General features: G+C 42.4%; 1 protein-coding gene across 1 annotated transcript in view; it reads right to left on the reverse strand.

Moving 5' to 3' along the window:
* Positions 1 to 14,742, reverse strand: part of LRFN5 (leucine rich repeat and fibronectin type III domain containing 5) — a gene marked incomplete at both ends in the record, with an annotated part of 293,934 nt that extends 279,192 nt beyond the window's left edge. The window contains one exon of the mRNA XM_081110418.1: positions 13,314 to 14,742. The remainder of the gene's footprint in view (positions 1 to 13,313) is intronic.
* Between the last annotated feature and the right edge of the window lie 1,605 nt (positions 14,743 to 16,347).

Raw genomic sequence — 16,347 nt, forward strand, 5'->3', positions numbered from 1 at the left:
TTATCTTCAAATCATGTTATTTTCCAAATCATGTTCCAAAGCTCATACATTATTTGAGATAATACTGTTAAAATATCATTCTAGCTAGTTTAACTATATTGAGTTATTTTAGATCTGTATGAAAGTTTATTGTTATTAATTTCTTTTTTGTTATTAATTTCTGCAATCACTGGGAAATAAAAGTATCTTCCTGATTTTGTCTTAGAAGATTTCTTCAATCTCAGGGCCTGCACAGAGTAAAGAAGAATGAGATTTACAAGCTGACAATCTACTCAGACTAAATATTACACTCTGATATATAAAATATAAGATATATTTCTTGCTAGTGCTGTTCAACATTCTATTATTTTCCAGTCACTATGTGAAGTCCTGAGAAGCATTATTTGGCTTACTTCTCACAACAGGCCATCGGGACACTAACATTAACCCCATTTTTTAGATGAGGGAACTGATATACATCATGCTAAGAAAATTAATTTTAATGTATATTATGGCAGCAGCAGATAAAATATGTGCTTGGTTATTTTGAAATCACTAGTAAAAATTTCAAATGATTAACACAATATACATTACCTTACTTATATTAAACTTTAAATTCATATTATGAGAAAACAGAAAAAAAATATAAATAAAGTATTTCATTTTCAATATATTTCAGGGAGATTTTTCATATCCATGACAAAATACCTTTGTGGAAAATATTTAGGTGAATGTGATATGCATTTCCAAGTACCCCCTCACAAATGTATCTCTTTACTAAAACTAAAAACACTGAATTTGATTGTACTTACTTTGTAACTATGTACTTTTTGTAAACAAATAGTAATCAGCAAGTTGGAAAACCATAATTGTACTGTTCCATGGCCTACATTCTGCACCTTATTATACCTGCACCAGTATGCCAAATTCCTGTAGAGTAATGTGATGCATAAATGAGAACATTATTAAATAAAACAAGGTGTGTATGAAGTCCCAGAATAAAGTAATTGTGCTATCTAGGTTTAATTTACAGAATAAATGAATAGTAAATATGAACTACTGAAATATAATTAGGAAGTAAAATGAAATCTTGAGAAATGACAAAATGTCACTCTGAACTAAACCAAGCCCAAATGCAACTTGGAGAAACAAACACAGATTCTTCCTTGGGCTTTAGGTGAATGGCATGGCCTCTTGCATAAGAGAATAACCCTTTTGGGGAAGCTTCTCTAATGCAGTAATAAGTGGGTGAAGAAGAAAACACAAATCAAAATTACATTTAGCCATATTAGGAAGCATCTTAGAAAAAAGCATTTTGAGGACATTCAATATATTTAAGGAATCAGCAAATACTCCTAAAGGTTAATAAATAATATATTCTTCAAAAATCCATGTTTATGTGGATGGACGGACAGCAGGATGGAATATTATAAATAGTTAACATATATTTGATGAAAGTATTAAAAAATGGAGGTAAGGCTGTCTTCCAAAATAGGCATGGTGGGTGGCTATGTCCCATGACCCAAACGGGCAGAGAGTTGGGGTGGGGCAGGCAGGGAGTCTCAGTTATTTATTCCTACCTTAAAAATTAGTGGGTTAAAGTAACAACCATTTTATTTCTTCATGATTTGTGGGTCATAAATATGAGCTGGTTCTTCTGCTGGTCTCACCTGGGGTCACCATGTGACTATAATTATTGGAAACTCAATTGTGTCTGAATGGTATAAGGTGGCCTCATTCACATGCCTTGCCATTGCTGCAGACTGTCAGCTGGGCCACTGTCTAGAGCAGGAAACCTGGGCTTCTTCACATGATGATAATATTTTTCCAGGATGGCAAGAATAGAGGGTTCCTGGACTCTAGAGCAGTGGTTCTCAACCTTCCTAATGCCGCGGCCCTTTAATACAGTTCCTCATGTTGTGGTGACCCCCAATTTCATTGTTACAAATTGAACATAATTAAAGCATAGTGATTAATCACAAAAACAATATGTAATTATACATGTGTTTTCTGATGGTCTTAGGCAACCCCTGTGAAAGGGTAAGTCGACCCCCAAAGGGGTAGCGACCCACAGGTTGAGAACCGCTGCTCTAGAGGGTTCAGCTTGGTAGTTATGCCATATTACTTCTGCCACACCTATCCTTCAAAACAAGTCGAATGCCAGTCTAGATTCAAGGAGAAGGGTAACAGATATCTACTCTTGATGGGAAGACATACAATAAATTTGTGGCCATTTTAAATTTTCCAAAGGAGGTCAGAAAGTAAATAACAGAGGGAAATACACCACATGAATTAATCTAGAAATGGTCTGTTCTGCCAAATATATAGCTAGAATTAAACATCAGATTCCAGCTATAAGGCCTCTCTGTCATTAAAATAACAGCATAGAAATTTGTAATAAAGGTGGCAGAATGAGTTTGGCATTTGACTTTTTCTCTGGCCTTGTCCCAATAGAAGGAGGTTGGGGGCGGGGGGTGGTGAGGGGGGAAGAGCCTGAAACTCTCATTAAGGACTGCAACATCAGTCTGCTCAGACCTCATGGCAATGGGTAGAAAGAGGGGGAAATTTCCTAAGTATAGCACATATAACTTCTTTAGAATCAGAAGAATTTGGACTTGAATTCTAGCCCTATCATCTATTAGTCATATAATCATGGACAAGTAAAGTTACTGCCCTCAGCTCCAACTTATTCTTCTAAAAATGTATATAATCATGCCTAAGATGTATGATTATTCCATGGAGTAGAGGAAAGTGAAAATCAATAATGCATGCCTAGCACAGAGTACATTCTCAGGAAATGATGAAGATGCTGCTGATGATGATCAATATCTATTATATATATACTAGAGGTGCAGTGCATGAAATTCGTTCACTGGGGGGCGGGAGGGTAAGTGTCTCTCAGCCCAGCCTGCACCCTCTCCAATCTGGGACCCCTTGAGGGATGTCCGACTGCCCATTTAGGCCCAGTGGGATCGGGCCTAAACCAGCAGTCGGACATCCCTCTCACAATTCAGGACTGCTAGCTCCCAACCGCTCACCTGCGTGCCTGCCTGATTGCCCCTACCCGCTTCTGCCTGCCAGCCTGATCACCCTCTAGCCACACCCCTGCCAGCTTGATCAATGCCTAACTGTTCCCCTGCCGGCCTTATCATCCCCAACTGACCTCCCCTGCCAGCCCGGTTGCCCCCAACTGCCCACCCCTGCAGGCCTGGTTGCCCCTAACTGCCCTCCCCTGCTGGCTTGATCACCCACAACTGCCCTCACCTGCAGGCCATCTTGTGGTGGCCATTTTGTGGCGACATGGGGGCGGCCCTCTTGTGTGTTGGAGTGATGGTCAATTTGCATACTGGTCATGACTAATTAGCATATCAGGTCGTGACTGTGAAGGTTTCATGACCAATTTGCATATTACCCTTTTATTAATATAGATATATTTTTAAAAAATATTTTATTGATTTTTAAATAGGAAGGGAGAGGGATACAGAGTTAGAAACATAATGATAGAGAAACATCGATCAGCTGCCTCCTGCACACCCCCTACTGGGTATGTGCCCGCAACCAAGGTACATGCCCTTGACTGGAATAGAACCTGGGACCCTTCAGTCCACAGGCCAACACTCTATCCACTGAGCAAAACCAGCTAGGGCAACATCTCTTATATATTATCCAAGTTATACTTGTTAGCATCATCCAGTGCTTTCCACATAGAGTACTTGGAGGAAAACTCATGTGCTTCCCTCAGTGGAGGAGGTCATAGAATTGTATTCATCCTCAGGCTCTTACTTTCCAAAGATATTTAAGGATCTTGTTATTTTATTAATAAGTTCCTATCAGTGATTGAAGAAGTAAAATAGGCTCACTAAAAAATGTTAGCTATAAGAGAACAAGGATAAATCAAAGAATGATCATATATAGAAGCCAGAAGAGAAAAAATATTCGGGAAAAATTAGTTTCAGTAAAAACTGCCTCAAACATGTCACAGATTGGTTCCTGAGAGCATTTTGCAATCACTAACATATACAGTGAAGACCTGAAGTCATTAAGAGAAGGAAAACTAGATTTAGAATTAGTGTGTCAATTTTAACAATGTAGGGCTTATGCTAAAAGTAAAGCATTTAAATGACATTTTTAAACAAATAGCATTCAAGATTATGAAGAATGTTGATATCCTAGAGCAGTGGTTCTCAACCTTCCTAATGCCGCGACCCTTTAATACAGTTCCTCATGTTGTCGTGAACCCCCCAACCATAAAATTATTTTCGTTGCTATTTCATAACTGTAATTTTGCTACTGTTATGAATCATAATGTAAATATCTGATATGCAGGATGTATTTTCATTGTTACAAATTGAACATAATTAAAGCATAGTGATTAATCACAAAAACAATATGTAATTATATACATGTTTTCCGATGGTCTTAGGCAACCCCTGTGAAAGGGTCGTTCAACCCCCATAGGGGTCACAACCCACAGGTTGAGAACCACTGTCCTAGAGTCATTCTACAAATACACCAGATAAAAGGGAGATTTGCTGTAATTTCCTTCTATATTCAAATTATTTTTTCCCTTTGTTAGAAATTAGGTATCCTCATATGAAGGCTGGAGAAACTGCTAGGAGTATCGTTGTCAATTTTATTCAAAAATGGAGGAGGTAGCACAAATTAACTGAACATAGAAATCAGTTTCATCTAGGTTTAAGAGGAAATTAAAAGGCTAATATGTGAGAATGTCATCAACACTGACTCTGTCCTAAGGCTGCGCTTCTGAAGGAATATTTGTTCCTTCTGGGCTGCAGCTTCCTCATTTGGCATTTGTGTCTCAAAGGAACAATGGTGAGCAGAGTATCTCAGCATGCACTAAATGATGAGTAAATGTTTGCTAAAGGAATCAGAGGATGGGCTTGAGTCATTCTTATCCAGATCAGAGAGCTCATGAGGCAGCCAACCAACCCCCTTAGTATCAGGTAAAATCTACTAATCTAAGCTTTCTCTATTTCATTTTCACATTTAGTATGAATAATATCATTACAATGTATAAGTTAGTTTTCTTTCAATATTTAGTGAAAAGATTAAGTTTATTTCTTCATTATAAGCAAATCATTGAGAAAGTGGGCTCAGGTATGGACTTAGAGAAGATTCATTTGATGTGAACCCCGAGAAGAAATTTATCTGCTAAAACATACTCTCCAAATTTAAAGGCCCCAAATTTATACACAATACGAGCCTAGTGCCCGTTTGCTGACAAGAGCTCCTCCTGTACACCAGGAAGAACCTCCAACTGAACTCTCAGCTTCCCGAAAAATGCCTCACTTGTTTATAAAGTCTGAAAACTGCAGGAAAACCCTGATTTTATCTTTCTACCAACAGACTGAGACCTGCCCTGTCCAATCAGAATCGCACAATATGGAAAACTTTTATATAAAATGAACTTAAGAACCTGGAGAGAAACTTCTATTACAAAAGATGGCCTCCCTAGTTTAGGTTGTTACCTGAATCAGTATCTCCTGGACTGTAGCTCCTTTTTGCTCAAATAAATGTATTTTATTCCTTCTTATATTCTGAAATTAATTTTGGTTTACATAGGTATTTTTACTAGTGTCTAGACTCAGAATGGCAAATACTCTTAAAGTTGTGGCCAAACTTGGATAGACTAGTTGTAGCATCCCAGAGGTATGCTAATTTTTTCATTAAATTTATTGGGTTAATAAAATTATAGAAGTTTTATGTGTATAATTCTATAAGATATCATTGTATATTGTATTCTGTGTTTCCTACCCCAAGTCAATTTACCTTCCATCACCATGTATCTCCCCCTGTACCCTCTCCTACCTCCCCCTAACCCTCTTTTCTGTGGCAATCACCATAGGGACTCCAAGGCCTTGTCCCGGCTCAAAAGAAAACTAGTAATTAATCAAATAGTAATATTTGGCATGAATGCAGATGGAGAGTTAAACCATGTATACCTGCTTTCTCTGTTCCAAAAGCAAAGAAATGATGGCCCTGCTCAACTCTGTGCTAATCATCACATGTGTTTTGTTGGCACTGATACCATGCTTCAATTAAAAGTGAGGCAAAAAAAAATCAAGTCCATCTAGAAGAGAGTGATGATGAAGACATATAGCTAACATTTATTGAGTATAAAAGATAATAGGGCTTAAAATCATGATCAGTTTGTGTCCAGAGTTAGATTTAATCAAAAGCAGAGCAATCATGGTTTGGGGATCTCAAATAAGTCAGTTTAAATATTTGAGGTACTGTCATTGGGAATTAGGCTTATTGTGTACCCCTCCTTCTATAATAAAATTAATTACAAGCCACAGGATGCCAGATTTTTGGTTTAATGAAAAAAAGAAATTATGTAATATGCCTATTCAAAAATGGAATATTCTACTTTAGGTGGAGTGATTTTAGAATCACTGAGGGTTCTCATACTTAGTCAAGATGACCAATCTGGCTTTAGAGAAAATTTTAAGACTAACACAAAAATTTCACAATGACAGACCCAACAAAGGTTAAAATAAATTTAAATGTTAATGTCTTGGGTAAGTCTTACACTCTATGGTGTACAGAGATTGTCCAGCCTACAATGTCTTAAACCCAGTCAATTTTCCAGCTTTATATCTTCTGCTTAGTGACTGAAGACACTGGACTATATGACCCTTGGTTTGGCTTTAGAATTCCTTGGAATTCTGAGGGTCTATGACCCTCCAAAACAGTGGTTCTCTACCTTCCTGATGCTGCAACCCTTTAATACAGTTCCTCATGTTGTGGTGACCCCCAACCATAAAATTATTTTTGTTGCTACTTCATAACTATAATTTTGCTACTGTTATGAATCATAATATAAATATCTGATATGCAGGATGTATTTTCAGGGGTTGTGACCCACAGGTTGAGAACCACTGCTCCAAAATATAAGCCTTAACCTATCCAATTACTATACCCTTTAATTTCTCTTTTATGCTCATAACTAGAGGCCTGGTGCATGGATTCATGCACCAGTGGGGTCCCTCCCCAGCCAGCCAGCCCTGACTGGTACTGAGCGAGATGGGCCAGACACACTCTGGAGCCCTCCCGTGGTCCCTCCCTGCCCTGATTGTGCACCGGTGGGGTCCCTTGGCCTGTCTTGTAGGGATTGGGCCAAAACCGTCCGGTGCATGGATTTTTCCAAGGTGTGTGTGGCCTATCTCGCCCAGTCCCGATCAGCCCGACCCCAGCAGCAAGTTAACCTACCGGTCAAAGCATCTGACCCCTGGTGGTCAGTGTGCATCATAGCTACCGGTCCAACGGTTGAATGGTAGCTTAGGCATATATATATTCCTGATGCACGGAATTTGTTCAAGAGTAGGCCTTCAATCCCCTGACTGCCAGCCTGCCAGCACCGGATTCCCTCTGGCACCCAGAACCTGCGATTCCCTTGCAGCAGCCCTCGCTTCGTCTGGAAAGTCGTCTGGAAGGACGTCCGGTCTAATGAGCATATTATGCTTTTATTATTATAGATAGATTGCTAATGATGAGATGATAGCAACTAAGTGTGTCTTTTATTACTAGCTTCATTTTAGAGGTGAGGACACCAAGGCTCAGAGAGGTTATAAGACTTGCTCAAGATTACACAGGCCTGAGACACAGGTTCGTGAAATCCCCAAGTTCATGCTTCTAACCACTGCATACACCATCTTCCACAAAACACCGTTACAATTTTTTTTATTTCCTCTCTCTCCTACTACAAACATAAAATATCAAAATATAATTGAAAATATCAGTTACTTTCAAGCATATGCATTGTTTATATGTTTCATATTACTAAGAAAACAAGTTCCTTGAGGTCAGGATCCAATGTCTAGTTATATGTTTTTAAAGTGCCTAATATTTGAACAGTCAAAACATGGCAAGTACTTTCCATAATTCTTATAAACAACCCTAAATTCTCAGTGTCAAGGGAAGCACATTTCTATTAAATGAGGCATTTCAAACTAAAATACCTGTGACTATTAGTGATATAATTATCTTTCTCCATGTAGAATAAAGCATACATACTACTCAATGCTGTGTTCAATGTTGCCATATAAATTATATGAATTTTAATGTTCCTATATAAATGCCTTAGCACTAATAAGACAAGTGCACATAAATCATCTCATAACCTCATTTTACACCATGAGAAAAAAAAATAACAAAAAGTGTTAATTACTGAGAAATATATACCACAGCCTGTTCTTCCAAAGAAAATAGAGAAAGTTCATTTTCATGGTTACAGAATTGATATGTCCCCACTAGTAAATCACTTTAATGCAGGCATCCTATAACTTTGGAAGTGACACTACTAAGGTTCATGAAAACCTACTTCTGGACAGGAAATGAGAAGTCTACATGGGGAATGGAATCCAGAGAGAAACTGTTGTGTGCCCTGGACAATTTAGCATTTCCTCAAAGGAACTGTGCAAGCAAAGTGAAAATACAGTAACTTAAACAACACTGTTTTGGCTTCTATCCCTGATAAAATATAGTGGTTCTAATTGAGCATATATTGATCTAATTAGTGTTTTCTTTTATTCTTTTTCTAAGAATTAAGGAACTGTTCCCAGAGTTGGGAAAAAATGATCCTGTAACTTTATGTATCTTATTACTTCTTTTAGAGCCTTTTTTGTTAAATCTAAAATTGATGCATTATTGAATGGAAATTCTGCAGTTATTCTTCACAAGGATTATAATAACACCAATTTCAAAATACTTCATTGGGAGTTTTTTAAAATAATGAATTACATATATTCAACCACAAAAAAAAGAAGAGCAGAAAATTTATGACTAAACAGATTTCTTTCATAAAAATATTTTTGAGGAAGACCCAAATTAATCAATTGACATTTTCCTCTCAAAGTGACCAAGTTTGTAACTTCAATAATCAAAGCAAATTTCCTAGAAACCTTACAAAAATAGTTTGTAGTTTTAATAATAAAGCCTTTTCATATGATTTATTTGGTATCAGTAAAATGATAGTTCATTTATAAAACTATGTAACTCCACCGTAATATTCTATCACTTGTTAACCATCTTAATAATTAGTATTAAATCATGTCATAGTTCATTTAGTAGCACTCTATCAGAACAGTATCTATTAGGATAATCTGATATAAAAGTTTCAATATAGCATTAACTATCTCTGCATTAAATCCTTATATTTCTATCTCTTTTTTATACTTATATAAATTTGGGGTTTTCATAATTACTTACAATTTATGTTAATAGAGCATAATAAAAATGGTTTGCCTCTAACCAGAATAGCTTCAATACTTATAAACACAGTACTTCCTAATTTCACCATACACACACCAAGCCATGGACAAATTATTCTGCCTTAGGTTTTAAATAGTCCTCAATGATTAAAGGATGCCACAGGAATAAAAATGTGGGCTGTAGAAATATAATGTGTAGTCTCACTCTCTAAATTTACTGAACAAGGCAAAGTATACACGTGTGTCAATGGAATTATTGAGCAAAATTCCCTGTTAGTCAGTTGTCCTAGGAGGTCACAATCACATCTATTTAAAAGCCTAAATTTATATCTTTATACTTCAATGAAACATGGAACTTATAACAGATTATATCATACACAAAACTCTGAAAGTATTGGTAATATATTACATTTCTGGGTAAAGAGGAAATTAAAACCACTGGAATTAGTGAATAGATTAGCCAGTTAAGCCTTTAGAAAATTTCAAGTAGCCTGCTTCCTCCAACTCCAAAATTGGCGCGCACGTGCACACACACGCACACACACACACACACACACACACAACGTATTAGCAATGTTTATTGTAAATATCTCCTAATATAACTGAATACTCATGAGCTATTATGTAGTAGTTTCATGTAGAAGCAGGAACCTTGGTTGATATCTGCAAGCATCTCATCCCAACCACATAAGAACACAGCAATAGTATCAGCAGAAAGCAAGATCCTAATTTCACCAGCTAGAAAACTCAGCAAAACTATGAAGCCAAAAGTGCTTCTAAAGCAGCAAGAGGAAACAGAGCACTGGTTGAAATGGACCAAGGAACTGTTGGTCATTAATGACAAGATAAAAAGCAGATATAACATATGATGGTCATTTACATAAAATACCATAACAAGATACTGCTTTACACTAATACATTTAATGATAGAGGAGTCAAAAATAATAGAAGAGAGGGAAAGGGTGGGGCACTTTTCCCTCAAATGATCACAGTTGTTGCCATCCCTCTTGAGAAAAAAAAAAGAAAGAAAATCACCTCTGTCTGGCATCTGTCAGATATATCCTGATGAACCCATCCCAAAACACATAAGCACAGAAATCTCACATTTCAAAAATGAGGTGTGTGTGTGTTCCTATATGTATATATCGCATGCCTGTGGGAGAAAAAGACATGTGTGAAACACAGAAGATTGGTGTTGCTCAAGGTCATTCCCTTCTTGAAAAAAGAAATGGGAAAATGACTAAAAGAAATGGTCTGGGGGACAGAAGTCAAATGACAACTTCTTTCCACCTGCCTATATGCTCATATTGGTTCCCATGGGTGTCCTGGCTTTCTTATTACTCTGCCCTCTTAATTGGGACCATAAGAGGGCTTACAAGGAAGGAAGATTTTGCTGAGATATTTCCTATCAATACCTGTCAGTCCTAACCTGCTAAAGAGCCAAGCCAGCTCTAAGGACAAGTGCTTAACAAGCACAGTGGACTCAGATCTCCAAATTGGTTTGCACAGTTCTGTCTCTCCAGACAGGAAAAGCAAAAAGAGGCAGAAATGTCCATTTTTTAGGAACTTCTATACATGAAACTCTGTGCTAGCAGGTGTTTATGGTTATGACATTTCACCTAAACCCCTGAGGATGAGGGTAAAAGGGCAAGACTTGACCTACAATTCCCTAAATCCTTAGCTCCTTAGTGAGAAAAGGCAAAAAAAAAAAAAAGTGAAATGAAGAGGGAAAAGATTATTTCATTATTTTCCCAAGTACATATATGCTCCACCAGCAGTCCTTCTTTCTTGGGCACACTCTAAACAGGTATGCCTTATTTGTTAACAAATATTACAAATGATATAGCTTCTGTTGTAATAATATTCTGGAGAAATTTGGGGGACGAAGAGGTGTCCTTGTCAGATTTGTAGTGTACAGAAGACAGTTTTCTGTCTAGGATTTTCTGAGTGATGGGAGAAATGCCAATAAATTCACTAAAAGAAAAAAAAAATCACTTATTTTTTCCCAAATTCCCAAGAATTTTTTAGTTTTATGCAGGCAGTACCTTGAGTCTTCAGAAGGTAGAGTGGGGACCTGCTTTTCTGTTAAGTCTGAGTTACCCTCTATATCCTTTCTTGGTTCTCACCAGAGCTTGAAGTTAAGAGCAAATCTGTCTTTAAAGTGGCCCTATCTCCTTCATCTTCACTGGGCCTGGGGTGAAGGGGATGGTGTAGTAGTCTTTCCATTAGTATTCCAACTGAGGGTAAAGCAGGTGTATACATGAGCTTGATTCAATCCAGAGGATGTGAGGGGAGAGAAGAAACCAATGGAAGTATAGGAAAAAGCACTTAGTTTCAGGTTTTGAATCCTGAGAAATCCTATTTGAATATCAAGGCATTTTTGCAGCAAGCTTTTATTCTCTGTTCTTGAATATTCATTCACAAGGGGATGAGGGTTGCAGGCCCAGGACATCAATGCCCTCCATGCCTCTCTTTACCTCCTTGTCATATCCAAGGAGCCACCTCAGCAAAGATGTGCCCGCTCTGCCAGGGGGCCGCTGAGCTCTCCTGCCCCGCCCCAAGAAAGTGTCAAGGAGGGCCTGGCAGCTGCAGTGGAGGAGCCCAGCCCCCAAGCCGGCTGCATACATGGCTTTTTAGCACCACCAGCCTGTGAGGGCTGCAGCAGCAGCCGAGCCCAGACTCCAGAGGAGTCCAGGACATCAAGCCAGAGGAGCAAGCTAAGGGCCAGCTTGTAGTCTGCAAATGCCATCATATGGATATCTATCAAAATGCAGCTGGAAGAGGAATAGCAGGCAGTGCCCCTACACTCTTCTAAGCGGCTTCAGCAAAGAGAAACCCTAGTAGCAGTCCCAGCCACTGTCCCCTAGAGCAGGGCGCCCGGTGCTGGGCCTGGCCAAACCCTCTGCTGGGTGCAGCCATCCAGCAGCGCTGGGAGGCTGGAGACAGACGAGCACTCCTCCGCTGAATTATTCAGACCACCTCCACGATGGAATGAAATATTGATGAGACTACTTTGGAAGTGCTCTGTCTTGCTAATCCTAATGCCCTGAGAAGGGAGTGGATTTTTTTTTTTTTTTTTTCTGTAAGGGACAAGGAGGTGATGGAAAAAAGAAATGAGAAATAGGTGCTTTGGAAGTTCACTAAATTTGCTCTACCTCAGCTGGCCATGGGAATCTCCATTTTAACATTCAGACCCAATACATTAATTAGGCAATCACAATTTCACCCTACTCCTTGTAAATCAAGAATTTACAAAATTACATGCTATACAGACACACACACACACACACACACACACACACACACACACACAAACTACTGCACACAAGCCCCTCTCCACAACTGAGACAATACAGCTGGGGTGGTGTTGAGGTGGTGGTTATGGTTTTAGCCTGGCTCCTCTAGATATACAAATGACTTCTTTCATGGATCTATTTTGCTACATTAAAAGCAACCCTCACAATTAAAAACCATATCTCAATACACACACACACACACACACACACACACACAACAACAACAACAACAACAACAATGAATTTCCTTCCATGCAAAGACAAAGCAAGTTACAAAAAACTCCATTTGGGATTAAAGTCTCCAGATGTGTAATTTACAACTACTAAAGGATCTGGCAAGCTCTGCCACGATAAGGAAAGAAAATCAACCTGGCACCAGGAGTAGAGAAGGGTCAACAATTATCCTGGCCTGAAATAATGGGTGGAAACCAAGCACCCTCTTGCACTCCACAATCTGGGGAGGGTTGGATACCAACTGGTCCCTGACAACCATAACCCGAAGGAAACACTGGATTTTAACCTCTGGCATTTTCAGAGAGGTTCACCAAGCCCAGTGTTCCGAAAACATCTGCTACGGCGGAGTGTATCCATATTCCCTTAGCTTTCACTGCTAGATTAAGTGCTCAGGTATAGATTTATAGCCCGCCTACTAGAATTATATTGCAACATCAGGGAACGCCCTTGGATACCCAGCTGCTAATAATTTTCAAAACATTAATAAGTAAAGTAGCCTGCAATGCAGATAAGACATTAGAAACAAGATCATAAGGAAACTGGGTGAGGCAAGTAGTCTTTTGCTTGTTACCTGGTGCCTCTAGAGGAAAAGACCGTAGTAGGAGGACTTTCTGCCCGCAGGTACGATTCCGGCAAGGTGGCTCCAGGTGGCTTTCACAGTCCGACGCGGGTCTCTCTCCTCACTTCGGCTGCCCTTTGCCATAGCTCAGCACCTGCATCCTAGGGAGTCCGAGAGATGGCTTCTGCTACTGATGCCGCTGCCTGCAGGTCGCGCTGGGTGGGGAATCCGCGGTGATCGCCCCATGAAACCCACGTTTCTGCGCCCAGGGAGCGGGCAGAGACAGGGCGGCCGCTCACGCACACTCAGACACACACACTCAGAAGCACACACACACTCGCACCAAGGCGCGCGCGCACTCGCATTCACACTTGCACACGCACACCCAGCACAACACGGGGAGGAGGCAACAAGGAGGGGACAGGCCCTTCTCACGATCGGCTTGGATGCCCACCGGACCAAGGGCAGCAGAGAGAGTGGTCTGACATAGCCATCGCCGGTAGATCATGTTTCCTTCAAGTTCTCCTCCAACCCAAATCCACATAATTCAAGAGCTGGTGACATTTTGACGGGGAGGAGGGAGCCGAGGAAAGGTTGAGGAGGAGCCGGGGATTTTGTTAAGCAGTTTTAAAAGCTGTCCTTGTTACCTTGTTTGAACAGAAATCAGAGCCAGCAGGAAGGGCTAAACTTTTGGCTTCAAATGACGGGGTCCAAAACGTAAATATCCTTCTGGCCAAGACAGGAAGGTCTGGATGCACAGAAACAAGAGGGCTGCGGGACCCTCTGTTGACCTTGTGATGTACCTGGAAGCAGGTTAATACCGGCGTTTTCCAACCCTCTGGGTAAAAAGATCCACACACATAGGTCCACAGCCAGGTAGCCGCTCCGAATCCAGCAGGGAAAATGGGTCTGAGAGTCCTCCGCCCTCGAGAACCTGAACACGGAGGGCAAGACGAGTTAACACATTTGCTTCTGGGCAGTTGGATAAAAGACAGTCAAATGCATCAGATAGGCGCGCACGCGCGCGCGCACACACACACGTATCTGGAGAACAGCTTACAAAAAAATAAATGCCAAGATGACTTCGAAAGGCAGGAAAAAAAAAATCCAGAATCCTTCGGAAAAAAATGGAAGAACCCGCTAGAAGGTTATGAAAATCTTCCCAGATCTTTCATTGTTTCTTTCTGGTATGAGTGTGTGCGTATTTCCAGAAGGTTTCGTTTATCGGCCCCACCCCCGTCCAGTTGCGCTTTTTACTCCAGATGTAAACCGATCTTACAAAATGGATTATGTGGGTGGGTTGTGCTCGTAGCCCAGAGCTCCGAAAAGTCAAGAATCCTAAGAGAACCGCGAGCTGCGAAGCCCTTCACATCCTCCAGGGAGAAGGAAAAACACGCAGGAACACAGGCACACTCGCGCGCACGCACACACAGTCCTCGATTCCGGCCGCTCTGCACACGCTCACCGCCTCCCTGCGCGCCCGCGCGGCTGCACACAGCGCCCCGCTCGCTGCCCACGGCACCCAGGCGAGTCCGTGGCTCAGGCGCCGGGCTGGCAGCCCAGATCCCCGGCTGCAGCCTCTGCCGAGGCGGGCCCCGGCCCTTGGCTCCCCGCGGCGGCGTGTTCCGGCAACAGCTACCGCCCAACCCCGAGCAACTGCACCCCGCGCTGCAGCAAGGAGGCGGTGCGGGCGCGCGGCCGTGGGCCCGGCCCTCGCCACCGAGACGGGAGCTGCCGCGCCGCCCAGACTGAGAGTCAGGGGAGACCCCCGCGGGGGCCGCCGCGCCGCCCTGGCCCCTCTGAGCCTGGAAGGTTCGGAGCGGTTTACCCCTGCCAGCTGGAGAGGGCCGGCGCAGCGCCCGCAAATCCCCGGGCTGGGAAGTGCGGGGGTGTTGCAGGCGCGGGGGGGCGGATGGGGGAGCGGTGAGGGGCGGGCGGAAAAGCTGGAGCCAGGGGGCAAACTTCCAGAGGGTTCCGAACTCCTCCCGAGGGGGGACTTGCTGACCGCCCACTGCCCCACCTTGTGGTATAAAGGGATTGTCGCCGGGTTAGCCAACGACTGACGGTGGTGGAAAATCCATTCGTTATAACTCGCCGGACAAATCTGAGACCCAGGACTGCTGGCTTGGGATCTTAGCCACCTGCGACCAGCTCCCCGTGTCCCCTTAGTAGCATAGCGGGTGGTAGAGTTTCTTGGAAGTGGAAGGTGAAAAGAACATTTATATCTGAGAACCAACTGGGTTCATCTGTTGTCCACATTTTAGCATATCAAGGGTAGAAAGCAAGTCCAATAGTCACCATAAGCCGAGCCTGACCACTAAAGCCACGGGAACTGGGCACCGGCCTGAATCAGAAAAGAGAAGGGGTGGGGAGATCGCTAGGCGCTAGACAGGGCCCCACAGGGAGGGCTTGGCTTTTCTCGAGTCTCTGCCACTGCTCTCCCGACCTTCTCGCCAAGACCCTCTACCCTCACTCCCTCCAGCGGGAAAGGGCTTCCCCCTGGAAACCCCCAATGAAATCACGCCTTTACTTTCAGGCGGAACCGGGGAACCCTTTCCCAGCACGTGGTCCTCGTTCCCAGCAGAGCGCCTCGCCCCGCAGCACCCCGCCCAGCTGGCCCGGACGCGAGCCAGAATCCAAAGAGAACAGGAGAGCTGGAGGTTGCAGCGGGAAGCTGGCTTTCGGGGGCCTCTGCGTGGCCGACTGGGGAAGCCACGTGCTAGTAGTCCCCTTGGGTAGGTAGGGCGCTCTCGCGTTCTGCTACCGGTAGAGCCCCGGCTTTAGCGTTGCTCTGCGATGCACAGAAGCTCATGCTCAAACTCACCGACGGGCTCCCCGAAGTGCTTACAGGGCAACCACCGTAAGCAGGACCCACACAGCTGCCACCTTCGGGAAGAAACCGGCGGGTGGTACTTGTCGTCTCTCCTCCTCCCTCTCCTCTGTTCCCCCTCTATGCCCGCCAGACTCGGAGTCCAGCCCCGGGTTTGGAAATCCCCGCAACAGTTCTGGCCGATTTGTTCCGAAGAAGCGCGGCTCTGGAGCTGCT

Source organism: Myotis nattereri (genome assembly GCF_964212035.1).
Source record: "Myotis nattereri genome assembly, chromosome: 1".
NCBI lineage: Eukaryota > Metazoa > Chordata > Mammalia > Chiroptera > Vespertilionidae > Myotis > Myotis nattereri.